This window comes from Gymnogyps californianus, chromosome 11 (genome assembly GCF_018139145.2).
Source record: "Gymnogyps californianus isolate 813 chromosome 11, ASM1813914v2, whole genome shotgun sequence".
In the NCBI taxonomy this organism is placed as follows: Eukaryota; Metazoa; Chordata; class Aves; order Accipitriformes; family Cathartidae; genus Gymnogyps; species Gymnogyps californianus.
Window position 1 is genome coordinate 9,930,990 of NC_059481.1, and position 16,062 is coordinate 9,947,051.

The 16,062-nt window shown below is 36.2% G+C and overlaps 1 protein-coding gene across 1 annotated transcript in view; it reads right to left on the minus strand.

Annotated features, from left to right (window-relative positions):
* Positions 1–4,033: 4,033 nt before the first annotated feature.
* LOC127020493 (protein unc-13 homolog A-like) overlaps positions 4,034–16,062 on the minus strand; it is a 49,061-nt gene continuing 37,032 nt past the window's right edge. The window contains exon 9 of the mRNA XM_050903122.1: positions 4,034–4,090. The gene's annotated coding sequence lies outside the window, so the exon portion shown is untranslated. The remainder of the gene's footprint in view (positions 4,091–16,062) is intronic.

The window sequence follows — 16,062 nt, forward strand, 5'->3', positions numbered from 1 at the left end:
CTCCGTTCTTAAAGACCTCCAGTGATGGATACCCTACCTACAGCCTGCTCCAATGCCTAAAAACCTTCCTTGCAGTTACTAAGTGTTGTTATTTCTTTTTCCAGTTCCTTATGGATAGTGACAGTTTCCTTCTTGTGGAAGCAGGATCTTACAGTATAAATACCTACATATAGAGATTACTTTCTGTGGAAAGCTACTTATTTTGCTTTATCTGTTTGCTTGCCTCCATTATAAGGCTCTGTGAATATTATATCTTCTGTAAAATACATCAGGATTGTTTAGTTTTCTGATCTTGTGCTGCATGTTCTTTTTGGCGATGGCCCTTTTTTAGCCACAAGAATACTTGCAAGTGCAAAGCTTATTTTGATTAGGCATTGGCAGAGATTCATCCTTCATGCCTCTCAGTTTTTCTGAGCAGAGAATGGCACTTAATGTCACATCAATTGTACTAAATCAATGATGGGATGATACCAGTGCACTGTTTCTGAAAGCCAGTTTATCTTCAGGAGGAAAAGACAAAGCCAAAAGATCAAGGCAACCCACAACCTAAGCCACTGAAGCTATAAAGTACTAAAGACAAGTGTATCTCAGGCAAAATAACTTTATCAGGAGAAAAATCTTATTCAAATTAATTTGTAGATAGAAAAGAAACGTAAAGAACGTAAATGTAAAGAAATTCTTTACATTGAAGCAAACTACAAATCTGATGTAACAAGTGATCAGATCATACATTTCATTTTGCTTTGTGCAATATATCTTAATGTGTGCATAGGTGCAGGAAAATCAAAAGCTTAGTTGAATAAAACGCTAGCATGTAACTTCGCATTATATACACATCTACTTTTCAATAAAAAAGGTTATTTATTAAGAATAGGTTTAGAACTGAGTTCTGACTAATCTTCAGCATTAGGCACATGCTCAGAACAGGCAACGTGATAAGAACATAAGCTACCCAATTGAGAATACAAAAGGTGTCCATTTCCCCTTATTACTATTTCCATTACCATGGAAAAATCCTAATACAATGTTCAGTTATATAGCATTAGAATGATTTAAATACTTTTTAGATTAAGGTTTCCTCCCCTTTGATATCTATATCTCTCCCTGCAAGAGAACTCAGCCCTTCAAGAGCTGTGTTTTCATAGCCTCCAATGTCCCAGATTTCTACTAAATGTAGAATTAGAAGCATATGAAGACCAAAGTTTAACACATAGCTTACAATGAAACAGCAACTCAAGATTTAAATGACCCTATAAATATTTATAAAAATTTTCCACTTCTTTTCAAGAAGAGTTCCACATGAGGTATTTGCTTACATCTCCCACCCACCTGATCTTCAAATTCTTTAAAGACTTACAATAACTTTGACACCATCTTTCAGCCTCAACCTGATCCTAGATTAACTGTGGAGCAATCTGTCCTTATTTCAGTGCAGTGAGATATTTTGACTACTTTGCTACAGAAAACAATTCAATGGCACAGTGACAACCCAAGATTCCAGCTCACGCATATCACTTGTTTACTTAACCATCTTCTAACCACCCACCTCAAAATTACTTTGAAGAATGGTAGTGGGAAGAAGCGCAGTATTAACATTCCTTTATTCAAACACTACTTTTAACATCTGAATGAAATGCAGATGATTCATCAAATCATAAAGTAAAGTTACTACCACATGACATTAGTTATTTGGTTTTAAACTCGGAAATAAATTTATCCCACTGACTAGGCAATCAGACAAGCACTGAAAGGTGACTGTTCACAGAAGAAATTCTGAAAAAGCATCTTAAGACTATTGTAATCTCTGTCTACAAGACAAAACTCGATTCTTTGGCATATCTGAGTGTTGTGTTTGATGTCAGTTAGATCAAGATTTGTCCTGCCCGCCTCTTCTAGTGAGCTAACATTTGGCATAATAAAAAGAAAAGATCAAACCAGTGACAGAGTAGGATGCAGAAACTGAGATCATGTGAATCAGAAAAGCACTCTTCCCACGAGACCCCAGTATAAACAGATTCCCCCCCCCCCCCCCCACTATTTTTACACAGGCTCAGTCTATGAATTATCACAAAAGCAACAGAACTCAGTAAAAAAGAAATAGGAATTGGTCCCCAAAAGAGCAGGAAAAAAAAATAGCTCAAAAGAAACTGATGAAGGGGCATCTTGGATGGGATTTGACTAGTATTTACGACTAAACAGGTTTGGCTTTGCCATAGAAGCGGCATTGTACAGCACGCTACCCGAGAATAAGCAGTATTTCCAAAAGGCCTACACACAAATGAAACAGGAAGTCCATAACTTTTCAGGTTTTTGGTAGGTCACTGTACACGCTAAAGACACAACTGTTGTGTTTCTCAGAAGTTATCAGCAGTAGTTTCGCAGCACAGTCAAGGCTGGAAGGCAACGGATAGCATTCTTTTTCCGTATTTCTACTTTCTAATTCAAGACACAACTCCCCTGTATATGCTAGTTTTCTCCTGTATAACACACTGTGTGAGTAGTGAGCAGGAACAGTTTTTAATGCACAAAATATTTATTAGACCTTGGGAAGTTAAGATCCAAAGTCTCACACAACTTATCTCAAGCTTCTTCCAAAACACCAATCTGAAAAAGCTGTGTGAAATAATTTCCACTCAAACACTGTATAGTGGAGACAGCTGCTTTATAAGCATTGCTTCAAAAGGGCCTGGTTGCTTTAAAAGAATTGAGGTATTTAAAAGGAATTACAGAAAAGCAAAAAACCCAAGAAAACACAAAACAAACCACCCAACACCACACCTAAAAAAGCCCGTTCAGTCAATGACAACAGATAATGATACATTAGTGCTTTCAACACTTCCCCCCCGCCCGAAACACAGAATTTTTTTTTTTTTTTTCCCAAATACGGGCATTGCCTCATGAAGAGCTCTGGGAGCGCTTCTCTAGCGTACATTCTCTTAGATGGCTGGTTACCTCAGCTTAGGCACATGACTTCTTCCTGCTCCGACCAGTGATATTCACTGGTCTCTTTTCCTTTTCATGGGAAAGAAAAAACATTTACTTAAGGCAGCGATGCCAAACTTACAGCAATTGGATTCAGTTCCTACTAGGTGTACAACCTCCCTGCCACATACAGCCCCCTCGGAGAGACTGAGGACACTGATCGAGGCTGCCAGGGTGGGGAGAACAACTTTATTCTATGGAGAGTTATAACTGCACTGCAAGAAAGAGCCATGTGGAGCGACTCCACAGCTGTGCTTGCCTGCACACACCAAACATTACCAGCAGCCAAAGTTGAACAGTTTAATGCAAAAAATGGGATTTTAAGAGTTGAATTATTAGTTCCTTTCCTTTAACCAGAAGCGGCACACAACTGACACAACAGATAGTACTACTGAGCAACCTGGGTAAAAACTGATGGTGTCTGAATTCCCAACTGTTCTTGTGAGGCAATGGTTTGTACAGTTTAGGAGCAACAGTGAGAAAGAAAATACTTGGTACCATTATCGACCACATAAACAGAGCAAGTGATGATAATAATTTCCCTTAATTATCACATCTAATAAACAAATGCCTGTTTAGGCAGTGATATCATCAGTAGAACTTACAAAATTTTTCTAGGAAAAATATTAAAATAATATTCTTAAAACCATTTTTATTAAATATTACTGAAGTACTGATGTTTCTCAATATAAAAAATTATTCAGAAATAGATGTTTGAAGTTATGGTTTCTGGATTAATATGCAACACAGATAAAATGGCCAAACTACAATCATTCCTCATGCATCTAAACAAAGTTTCAGAATCTCATCCTCTTTCTGTTTCAGAAGAAAAAAATCCTGAGGTGAAGAAACCACACAGATTTAAGAACCAATGGAAGGAATTGTCTCTACTGTCAGAAACTCAGCAGTCACATCCTCAGATCCTGCTGTAACGGAATAGCAGTTTACATGCGCTAGAAACCTTATACTAAATTCTCCTTCCACCTGAGAAAATTCTTTAAATTACAGTAACACATCAGCAGTTTTAAGAGCAGCTCTTACCTTCTGAATAGCCCTGGCCCATCTTGCTTTTGCAAAATTACTTCCATCAGCTTGATCTTTATTTCTCCTGGAGAAAGGGGGAAAAAAAAAAAGTACTCAGAACAGCCAAGTATGAAAAAAAAAAAAAAAAAAAAAAAAGAAGAGAGCTCTGATAAGTCTATGGATAAGTGGATCAAAGTCAGCTAGAACCATCACCCATTTCCTCTGTATATAGTATCTTCTATATACTAGAAAATATTAGCTCTGTGGAAGTTATTCTTAATATAAAGTTATGAAAACTTATCCTGGTAAGTTAGCATAAGGGTAACTTTACACTTAGCAAGAAAAGAGCTGATCCAAAGTCACACACACTCATCCTCCTACTCAATATGATAAGCTGTTCAGTAAGTACTGTTTCAGTGAGTGGATGCACAAGTGGCTTTGCTTTGTCAATATTAAATCCAAAAAAGCTATGGAAAATAATGGAAGAAAACAGTTCATTATGATCTATTTAGCCCTCAACATGGAAGATTTATTCATATCTGATGAATGACATGATACTGTGAGCTAGATCAACATTTGTTGCAGGGGATGACCAGGTTAAAGACAATTATCTAATGTATTTTTCCATTATTTACATCTGTTTTCAACTCCAGCCCGTTTTCCAAAAGGCAAATAAAAGCGATAATCTGAAATAGGAATATCAGGTTTTCTTAAACAGCTTTGTTTCTCTCCTAGGATTTGAATGTTAAAAATCAAATATAACAAGTTGAAAATATTTTTTTTAAGTTTTAATAATTAATATTTCATCTTATTTTCATTACAGTTGAAGATAAGGGTAGAGAAACACATTTCTCTCCCATCTTTTCCCCATTCATTTCCAACTACCCTGCCACTCTCTATTTGGGCTATTAGTTGATAAAATAAAACAGAATGTTTACAGTGAAGAGTCCCCAGACCTGATGGTGATTTGACTGTAAAGTTAGAACACAACATACACATAGTTGATTCAGTATACAGGGAAAAATAAGCAGGCACTAGACAGTAACTATAGTAAAACACATGGCAGTATCTCCATATGCTGATTTTCTCTGCTGTAAAGAAATATTAAACTACAGTTCTGAAACAATTCCCATCTATCCAGGCATTCTGAAGCAATTAAGATATATTCAAGCAGAGAAGACTGGCTCACAGTATCGCTTTTGGATTACAGGGGGTTCCATTAATTCTAAAAGTATACTGGCTTGAAAAGACATGATCCCTGCCCCTTAATATATACCTATTAACAGGGTATAAAAGAGCATTGGTAAAGGAATATATTTCCTGATTATAGTGCTTCATAAATCAGGATTACAAAGTCTTTGACATCAAATGGCGGGAGGAGAGAAGAAAAAAAAAAAACCACCCAACCAAAAAACCCCGAACCACCATGAGAGGAAAAAAAAGGAAGCCTTTGAATCTCCTCAGTAAATGCATGTCCTTGTGAGACACAGAGCTAGCACTCTCACCAAGTCTTTACAAACTGTGCTAAAGGAGTTACTGAGAAGACATCCTGGAACCATTTATACCTCTCAATGCCTGCAATAAAGCTCCACAAGGGAAGAAAAAAAAAAACCAAAACAAAACCAACCCACACCCAAAACAACACCCCCTCACAAAAAAGCCACCACAACAAAAACTTACATTTGATCAGATAAGCATCATTAACAGAAATCTAACAAATCTTTGAAATAAGACTCCGTTATGCAATTGGTTGCCCCCACACAGAAGTTGTACAGTTACACAGGCCAATTATAATGAGGTTTCATTATTCAGCTATTTCACCACACCTGTGAAGAATGTTGGTTCAAGCTGAAAAATGCTAATTCAGTTCATGGCTGTTAAGCACAGGTTAAAATAATTAGTATAGACTCTACCACTATTGCAAGAATCTAAGTAGTTCAAAAGGTACTGCCTTGTACAATAACAAGTAGCAAAATAAAAGTATACAGTAAAATTCTATAGGTACAATCTACAGAGGACAGTAGCAGCCTGTCTACTAAGTAAAGTTGCAGCATATTTATATTATACTTCAGTGATATCCCTAGGTCCACACATTACTACTTAATTATCTTGGACTTTTGGAATAGTGCTCTTTTATTTGAGGAGAAAAATATTCTCTCTGATATGCACAGCTGAGAGCACATCATGCAAACTAAGTATGAAGAGGCTTGTCTTCCCCTGCCCTCATCTCTGAGGCTGCGTGTTTGCAGGTTCAGCCTTCTTCCTTTTCACATCTATTCACTTTTTTTTATTGTAAGGTAAATCAGCCAAGTGATATGAGTAATTAGTCCACCCCATCCTACAGCTGTTAACTAGACTGGAAATACTAGGTAATAATTAACCTTAGGAATTATTAGGGCAATTAACCTCAAGGTCAGATGGAGAGTTGGATGTCAATGTTGCTTCAGAAGGAACAGAGAAACAGCTTTCTCTGCCTTAACAGAAGGTAAGTAGGGTCAAGAATATTTTTAAGTTTTGAGGCGTAATGTACACAGGCCGACAAAAACATTTAACTGGTTTGGAACGCTTTTAGAAAGTCATTGGTCTGTGATCAGACTGCTGAGCAGTGCAAACAAGTAAGGCAGTTCAATACACTTCTCCTTATTAGGATACACTTCTCCTTACACCACATAAAAACTCAGCATAGATAGACACAGTGCTGACACAGTGATCGGTCCAGTTTAAACAACAAACGATTGTTAAATTTCTATTCAGATCTATTAAAACTACTTAGTTACCTGGCAGAAAACAGTTTCTCAATACTGAATAAAGCCTCCAGATGACATGCAGTTTACAGGAATTCTGAGTAGCAAAGACCACCAGATACTGCTGGGAACGATCTGTACTGCTAACTGAACTATGTACAAGGAACATATTTTGTTCCAGGCAAGTACATTGCTGTAATTTTTTGAAACAAAGAACATAAGCAATAACAGCAGATTAGGAGAACTCTACACAAGCACTAAGTCAAAAAATAAGGGAATCATAGCTGATAATTAGAAGAGCATTAATTACCTGTGGTAGAACAACCAAAAAGCTTGAAAACAAGACAAATACCTTAAGAGTGCCTGAAAACCATACTGATTCACTGTTCCTACAACATAATGCCCAGCTATAGTCTCTGAACCAGTGCAGTTCACAAGAACAATGAGAAGGGGAAAACTAGAAGAGAAGCCTCATAATGAAAAGTCCAGCGATATTCAGATAAGACAAGTTGAGCAAGCAGCCTAGGTCAAAGTTTTGATACACTGTGCATCAAACTTAGCAGGCCTCCACATCTCCTAGCCATAAAGATCAAAATAACCAATCTTGTTGCAGTCAATTTACCAACAGAAGACATTTATATGCAAAGGAATGCACAGGCTAGATAAACACGAGGGCTGTTCAGTCTGGTTTATCAAAAGCTAAGGATTTTTAATAGAAAACAAAAGTTACACTGACAGTTCTATTTAATAGATGTTTTCCCTCTCAGTTATGTTGCCCAAATACTTTAAAATTGGTCTAGTATTTCAATGACGATTTGTATTTTCATGGCACTTCTTGTAAAATTAAATCTCACTACAGACTTCATTGTAAAGCAGTTAATTATATAGCAGTGGCAGTGTGGCCACATACAGACAAATAAAGACATCCTCTGAATGCTTATTTGTTTGCAATAGGCAGTCCTGAACATCTGCATTGATTTCTAACTATTCATCATTAATGTCGATTTTGTCAGCTCTGAATATAACTGGAAATAAACTATGGAAGAAAAATTGAAATGATTACACTCTATTATGACATATTATGATGGTTTTTAATCAGCAATTTCCACTCCCCACTAGCAACAGTCATGCTGGAACTAACATCTTGTGCTTAAATCAATCTCTAATGGACAGATCAAGCAGAGTTGTACTTGGGTAGTATACTACCACAAAAATGTGATTTTTTTTTTGTTGTTGTTTGTTTTCCTTCCTTTAAATATGCTTTTCAGGAAGTTCTGATAATGGTCATTCTTGTAAGTATATGGGATAAGGATGCTGATAATAATTTCTAGTTTTATTCTGCATTCTTTTACAGTTCAGAAGGAGGATAGGAAAGAATAAAGATAGAGAACAGCTTCTGTGTTCTTTAGAATACCAAGAAGAGTACTTTCAAGTACTAAACTTCTAATGCTGTAACTTCTGAAACATGCACAATTTAATGTGTGTTCGAAGTATATGATAAGTTCATAAGATACTTGAAACTTTTGGGGGAGGATTTACACATCTGTTACTCATTTAGATTGCAGCAGCACAAGTTCTTTGGGAATATCTCTGTTGGTGCAGTGAAGCACTAGATGCAGAAGTTGCTACCACAGCCTTGCACATCAGGCCAAAGTGACATTAGTAATACTACATACACCTGGGCTACAATAAACTTGTCCTTGTTATAGCACCTGCCAGGAGATTATCTGAAGCAGACTGCACTGAAATAGTTTTCAGCTGAAAACACGGTGCTTTGCATCACTAGCTTTCAAGTCAACTCACGCACTTAGTAGAAGGGAACACTGTCCTTATCGGAAAGTATATCTGGGATGTGGAACTATAAAAATGGTATCCCATTAAGGATTATTGTACTATAAAGCTATAATTCAATTTTAACTCATTTCATAGGCCTCAATTATACAGTACAGATAAAAGAATCAGTATAACATTAAAAAGCTGTGCAATAAGTAGCAGTTCAGTAAAACACTAGGAAGAACTGTAGGCAGTACGTGTCCATCTTGGCTATAATCACATTAACAGGAAGTGAATGACTTGAAAAAATTGCGAAGGAGAATTAAGTGAGCTAGGGTTTCCACAGTTGGCTATAGCACAGTAAGACTTACTTTTTTAAGCCTCACACAGATTCATATAATTTAGTATTACCCAGCTACCTCATAGAGATAATTTTTGTGTGTCTCAGTGACAACAGAAGGCAGACTTTGCTCCAAGATACCTTTTTTGTAGCATTAAATCTATACCCCTACACAGGTTCCCATTTACAGATGCTCAAGTTGCACTTAAAAATTTATTTTCCAAACACTAGAGCAGAGAACAAAACTTGCTTATAGGTCAGCAACCAGTTACTCTCTACAGTATTTTAATTTTAAATTTGCTATATTTTTTTTTCATTTGCTTTTATTGTCCACAATCATAAGTTTCAGTAGCTATATTATCTTCAATCATATGTTTACATCAGTTATATTACTGCTGTTTTTCACTTCAAATAGTTTACAGTTCTGAGTTCTTGGTGGTTTTTGTCTGTTTATTTTAAAACTAAAATTGTGAGGCCTTAGTTTCTTTGGGACAAGGTACTAAATTTTATCAGCTTGTATTTTGAGAGCAGCTTTATCTACAGTAATGAAAAAGCATTTTCTGATTTCTTTGAGATCACCTTGTGTACCTGCCTAAGACACATAGTACAGCAATAACATCCATCTTCTAACCATTCAGATCCAAATGTTTAGTAACACATGAACAGAAACTAAAATACGCTTACGTATATGCTTTAGTTAAGTTCTTAGAGCTTTTCTTGCCCCACTCTTTTTCAGGTTACTTGCCTAATCATTAAGAACTTAAGTCTTTTATGTAAGACCTACATCTTTCGACTCACCTCTAGAGAAAACAAATGAAGTTTCAAGGTATGTATTTATCCCCATAGTGGAACTCATTTTTTCCAAGTTCAAATATTTCCTCCACGTTTTCCCGAGATTTTCATAGGCATAATTGATATTGATCTTCATATTTTCCTGAAGGAAGATGCCTATTCCTGCTTGCTTTTAGAAATACCCCTAAGCGAAGTCTGTTGTCTGCACAGCTGCTAAAGATAACCCATCAGTAACAGGAGCCTGATTATCCCTCCTCTTCCTGGGCGTAACCATTTGTTGCAAGGGAAGTACTTTCCTTTCCCTAGCTTGTTTTCACCTTCAGACTATATATTTATGGGTTGTTGCTGTCTCTGTTAAAGCTGATTCGGGAAGTCACAGCTTGCTTTAACAATTATTTACCAGTTAGGTTACGTTAGTGTTCTGACTTACAATATGACCCAAAAAACTTTTGTTTCATCACAGATAGAGAGATAGTAAACTGTTCTGTGTAGCTGAGAATGGGTACTGGGAAAGGGAGATAACTACTACTTAAATTTCTGTATTTGACAAAGTCACTAATTTAATACAGCATGAATTTAGTGCATAAGTTGTGCTTGTCCTCAATTTTACTAACATAATTATAATTTAATTAATAACAATTATAATTTATTTAATTATAATTAATTATACGTATGTTTCACTGCCTTCTTTTCAGTAAGGCCCATCATAGTAGCACTCAAATCTCTTGCACAGGCTTTGAGGCATCCTGTGACATACCTATAGACACTAGACCTGAATTTAGTGCTTTAAGCATTTCAAAGGACTGACTGATCTCTAGGTGAAATACAAGTTTTGTCATTGACTTGAAAGGAGGCAAAATCTCACTCTAATACAGCTTGAATTAATGGAGCTGGACAAATCACGAGCTCATGATTAAAGATAGTTTCCATATATGAACAGGACAGCAGCCAGAATAAAGGGTCAAACTAAAATGAAAACAGATAAATTCTCTTTATGATCATACTCTGAAAAATTAAACTGCACTGACAGAGGAAGCAGAGATATAAAATCATACATTTTGTTTATTGGGAAACGGAAATTTAAAAGGATTAAATTGGAACAGATAGAGGAATAGGGAAGAACAAATTTTGAAAAATGTTCTAGAACCGAGTGATCCTGGATTATGAAGTTTGTTTTCTCATCTTTGGGTACTTTTTTTTTTTTCTAATGCAAAAACAAGCAAAGAGGCATAAAACAAGCTGTCATTCAAGACGTACTGTTAGATCCTCTGTGACATAGCTTCATTTATACTACCATTTACATGTTGTGACAAACCAAACGCTCTCCAGGGCACAACTCTACAATGCGTTAGAGGAATTCTGTTCTACTCTGACAGCAAAATGCTGAAAGATCTTCTTTTTGTGAATTGTCAATAGTTAGAATTCCATCAGTGCAGAAGCTAACATACACACATACACAAAAAGGCAAGACGTTTTATATAGAAACTTGAATTCATACTGAGGTCAAATACTTGGACAGGGTTTACAGTGACAGCCAAAGGAATGTGACATTTTTTTACACTTCTGAGACAATCACAAAACTATTTAGGAATAAACTTATCAAGTGCATAGATTCCTACTTGTTTTAGGTCACTTCAAATGTTTAGACTTCAAAAGATGTAGATGCATTTTGGATTCAATATTGTGGGATTTTCTTGTTATTTGATGAACTATTTTTCTCAAACATTAACGTGCACCTTTCTCAAAAGGTTTGGTTTGCAAGACTGGGTAACTTGTTTTCATTATGCTGGAAGAACTTATTCAATTACATTAAACCTTATTCTGAAGAACCACTTCGACTGCAGGCCTGGTGCTAAAGTGTGTGAAAACAGACATATACGGTAATCCATGCCTAAAATATTTAAATTCCAATTCTTACCACTCAAAGCTGTGAACTGGACTGAAAGCATTCAGATCGGTCAAAACCACAGCTCGTGATTTTGATCTTAGTACACTTAGTATTGTGCCAGTAAGTAATAGCTCATATTTTTCCCTACATTGCTATAGAACAGTAGCTTTGAAGACAAGATTCTATTTTTTTTTAAAGTGTGCCAAGACAGTAAATCAGCATCTTACAAAGTAACCTCCAAGCTTTTCTGATGGATACAAGGATACTACAAAGCAGTCTTGCTACCTGAGAAATCCTCTCAAGATATGTTCTCTCTTCAGTGCTGCAATAGCTACATTCATTGTTTCCCAAGATATCTATCAGAACAAAAGAACATGCAATTAGGACAGAAACTGATTGACAAGACCAAACGCTATCACAGAAGATGAGTGACAAAAATCCCCACATGTTGGCATGTATAAGACACTAGCAAGACACTGTTCTGCTGTCCAGTGAAGTGCCAGCTTCTAATCAATCTTGAATCTGTCAGAGTGTCATCTTGGACTGTTCCCAGAAAGAAAACAATGTCTAACTGACACTTATAGAAATTTTATGAATTACTCCAGATTTTACCTGGGTTTGTCACTATGCAGCTATTTGTTAAGTCACCTGTTTCTCACCTATTTCAATGCCGTATCATTAAAACCATTGTTTTCTTCTAATATGTCCAACTCAAAAAATAATAATGTGGGTAGTTTTTTTCCAAATTATACTGGAAAGACATTTTTCTTTATTCAACTGAACTCAATCTTTCTTGTACATTATCAAGTCTCTGTATTCATAACCAACGCCTAATCTTTCAAATTTTTTTAAAAAATTCAAAAACAGTATTATAAAATTCTTTGATTGTATATGCATGCAATAAACAAACAAAATAAATATGTGACCTTTGGAAGTAGGATGGGCCTATAGAGTGTGTTACATCACACTTCCACATCTAGACGTCTCCCTCCATTTCTAAATCAATCTTAGAAAAAATATCCAACAAGCTTAGTTTCATGTCAAAGACTGTGTGAAACTCTCACTATTTGTAAGAGAAGTTTCACAGAAGAAGCTGTACTGTGACTATTGCCTGAACTCGGCCTCATGCATGAAACTGAGTATTATAAACTTACCTCATACCTCAAATAGATCCTTACATGGATTCAATCTGTCTCTGCTTCTAAACTAAGTGAAGCATAGAAATACATAACTACTGATAATTCCATCATGTTGAATAGTAGTAAGATTTTTGGCTTATTGTTTTAGCTAATGAAAGGATATAACAATAGTAGGATATACTAATAACTATGTAATAGTTAAGAAAAAGAAGAACAATTTTTGGAGGAATCTGTTCTTCTTCAGAAACTCTTAAATGGTTTAAGAACATGAAATATCCTTGCCCTTCTTTTGCACCAGAATGTTGAATGCTTATCTAGTGTCTTACCATAATGCTTACCTGCTGCAGCAAAAAACAGCAGGATTTGCTTGAGGGATCTAATGCTGTTCCTATTTTCTCCTTCTATCCAGCCTGATTTGCAACAAGTAAGGAATAGGAATAACAGAGGAAGCTCTAGTGCTCTACATAGACCTCTTTAGCTTAAAGCACTGGAAAATTTTATATGCAAGCAAGTATACTTATCTGCTGTAAATTAGATCTAATCTGCCCATATTTAAGTCATCTTTAAACAGACTCTTGCACTACAAAAAACAGTTGGGTTTTAGTCCAAACTTAATCTGTACCTGTAGTGTCTGCACTTAGTGATCAGTGTTTTCCCTGACCTTCAGCAATTGCTGCACCAGGAAGTAAAAAAGCTGCCTGCCATCTCTCCACATCATAAGCTTATATGGCTTTTCTAACCTTGAATCTCGATATCCAAGTCCGAAAGGAAAGTGTTTCCAAGGGAGATGAGTTTTACTGTTTGGGACTACATTTGAGTCTACTGCATAGTAACTCATAGTAACTATGAGTTCAGGAGGACAATTTGTTCAGTGAGTTTGTTTAGTCATATATCAACAATTGCTAGTCCATGGACAATATGCTAGAAAAGTCTGCACTGATAATCCACCTCAACAGTTGAAATTCCATTTGAAAAATCCATACAAATAGGTAATCAATTAATGAAATGAGGAAAAAAGAGTAAGAAGTAGCTTACTGCTTTCATTGTAAACCAATCAAAATTCAAGCTATGAGTTTGTAACCAAGCAATTGCTATGCAAATGTAGTAAATTAATTCCAGTGAAGTTTATCCTGCATGTGAACACGTTGGTATCTTTCAGGGAAGCAGCTTAAAGATGAAATATGGCACAGCACTAGGAGCCTAATGAAATTTTTCATAAACATTTGCTCCTCTTCCCACGGGAGCTCTCTTTTCTCCTCTGTTGTATAGCTCTTTCTGTAGAGTTCTTGTGCCTCTAACTGAAATGGCTGCATTTTGATTTTTTGAGATCAAGTCATACAGACAAAGGGAATTTCTCTGCACGTGAACTGATACCCGACTGGACTATTTTAGCTTTTCTATAAATGAACACCTTTTCTAGTAGTTTCAAGGGAGTACTTGCACAAAGATTGAATATACATCTTTTACACACAGCTGTAAGTATTAATTAGATAAACTAGTTCCCAGAAGCTGACAAGGCTACTTAAATAAATTACTACTTATGTAAGTAAGGTCTAAGTAAAATGTGTTAAACTTTATAGCACGTAAACCTTTTGGGAATGAAAGATGAAATAACTGCGTAAGAGTAAAGTGTTTATAGAGTTACATGAGAACAGAAATGCCTAAGAAGGCATAGACCTTAATTAATCTAGGACAAAAAAAATTCCAAAAGCCTTTCGTATTCCATTCACACCTAAAGAATTCATCATGAATAATGTTATTACACAGAATCTCAGGGGAAGTCAGAATGATTTGTGAGTTATTATGAAAAGTTGTCACCATAACAAACAATACAAAACCATGAATATTAATAATGAAGTCAAAGCTCAATATCAGGTCATAATAGGATGCAAAACAATCACCAGAACACTTCCAATAACCACAAGCAAAACTGACACTTGTGAAAATATTTAAAGAAAGTTATAACATCTGATTACTGGGAGGAGTGAAACAGTATGGACTGATAGGGATAGATATTGGAAGAAACGAATGGTAATCTCTGCCATGTGACAGATATTTACATTTTATTTTAATCCATAACCTATTCTATAATTAGGTTTTGTAGGTTATTTTATATATACCACTGGATATCAAACTTGGCTGTATCTTTTGTGCCAGAACTAGACGCTCTACCTCTTCTCCTACTGGAATTTTCTCCATGATAATCTCATTCTTAGATTGGAATACAAGGTCATGTTCAAAAACAAGGAGTGACCTGAAAAATGTGTATATTTAAAAATTGTGCTGTATTAAACTAATTATCCAAAATACAAAACCTCATTTCTACAAGTTATTCAGAGCACCCCAAGCAAAGCTGCTGAACAGTTTGTCAGATTAATTCCTTTTAATTCTGCAACAGAATGCCTGTCTTTACAGAGACATAATGTGGATATATAAAACTCTATATTATTTTTTTAATAAGAAATAATTTGGACAAGACTATTAAAATAAAAATTCAGTTTTATCAATTCCATTTATCATCAGTAACTCAATAACGAAAAAAAATCTGCAGCAGTAATTTTCAATCAATATTTTGTGTCTGTCTCTGTCAGGGCCCTGAGTGTACCGATAGACTATCAGACCAGCCTCACCTGGGGCCTCCCCAGAGGATCCGTGAGCCCCACAGCTCCATTTAAGTTCAGCCCTGGGCTTCCAGTCCCTGCCTGAGGTTATGTTACAGGAGTGACAGTCTCTAGCTCAAGTACAGCTCTGCCTATGTACCCATTGATCTAGACCCTCACTCTTGGACTGATTTCCTGGCTTGAGCTTGACCCTGTTTCATTGCTATGGACCTGCCTGGTGAACCCTGGTTGCCATCACTAGACCTGATCCTGACCTGTAAGAGTTGATTTACCAGTTTGAGCTTGGACCTGTTTCATCACCACAAACTTGTCTGTCACCTGCACTATTGTTTGACCCTGGCTGCTATTCCCAGGCTTGCCTAGGGGTAGTGGGCTGGGGCACTGGCTGGTGAGGCCCCTGCCCTGCTTGCTGTGTTATCATGCCTGACTGCCCATCCCTTCGGGAGCAGCTGGCTGCACTGGCTCATCTTCAGTTATCCAAGGCCTTAATTCTGCATTCCATATTTGTAAAAACTCCGCTGAGTATGAAGATTTTTGCTTTCAGAAGTGCCACAAAGATCAGATTCATAGCTGTGCACTACATAATTTTACAGCAAACTTTTAAGTAGATCCTACTGAGAACTTCATGATGTCAATTAAAGCATTTAACTTTAAAAACAAACAAACAAAAACAACCTACCAAATTATATTTGGAATAATTCTAGGAAGGAAAATGTACATCAACATGTCATATCAGCGCACCATCATTTGTTCTAAACTG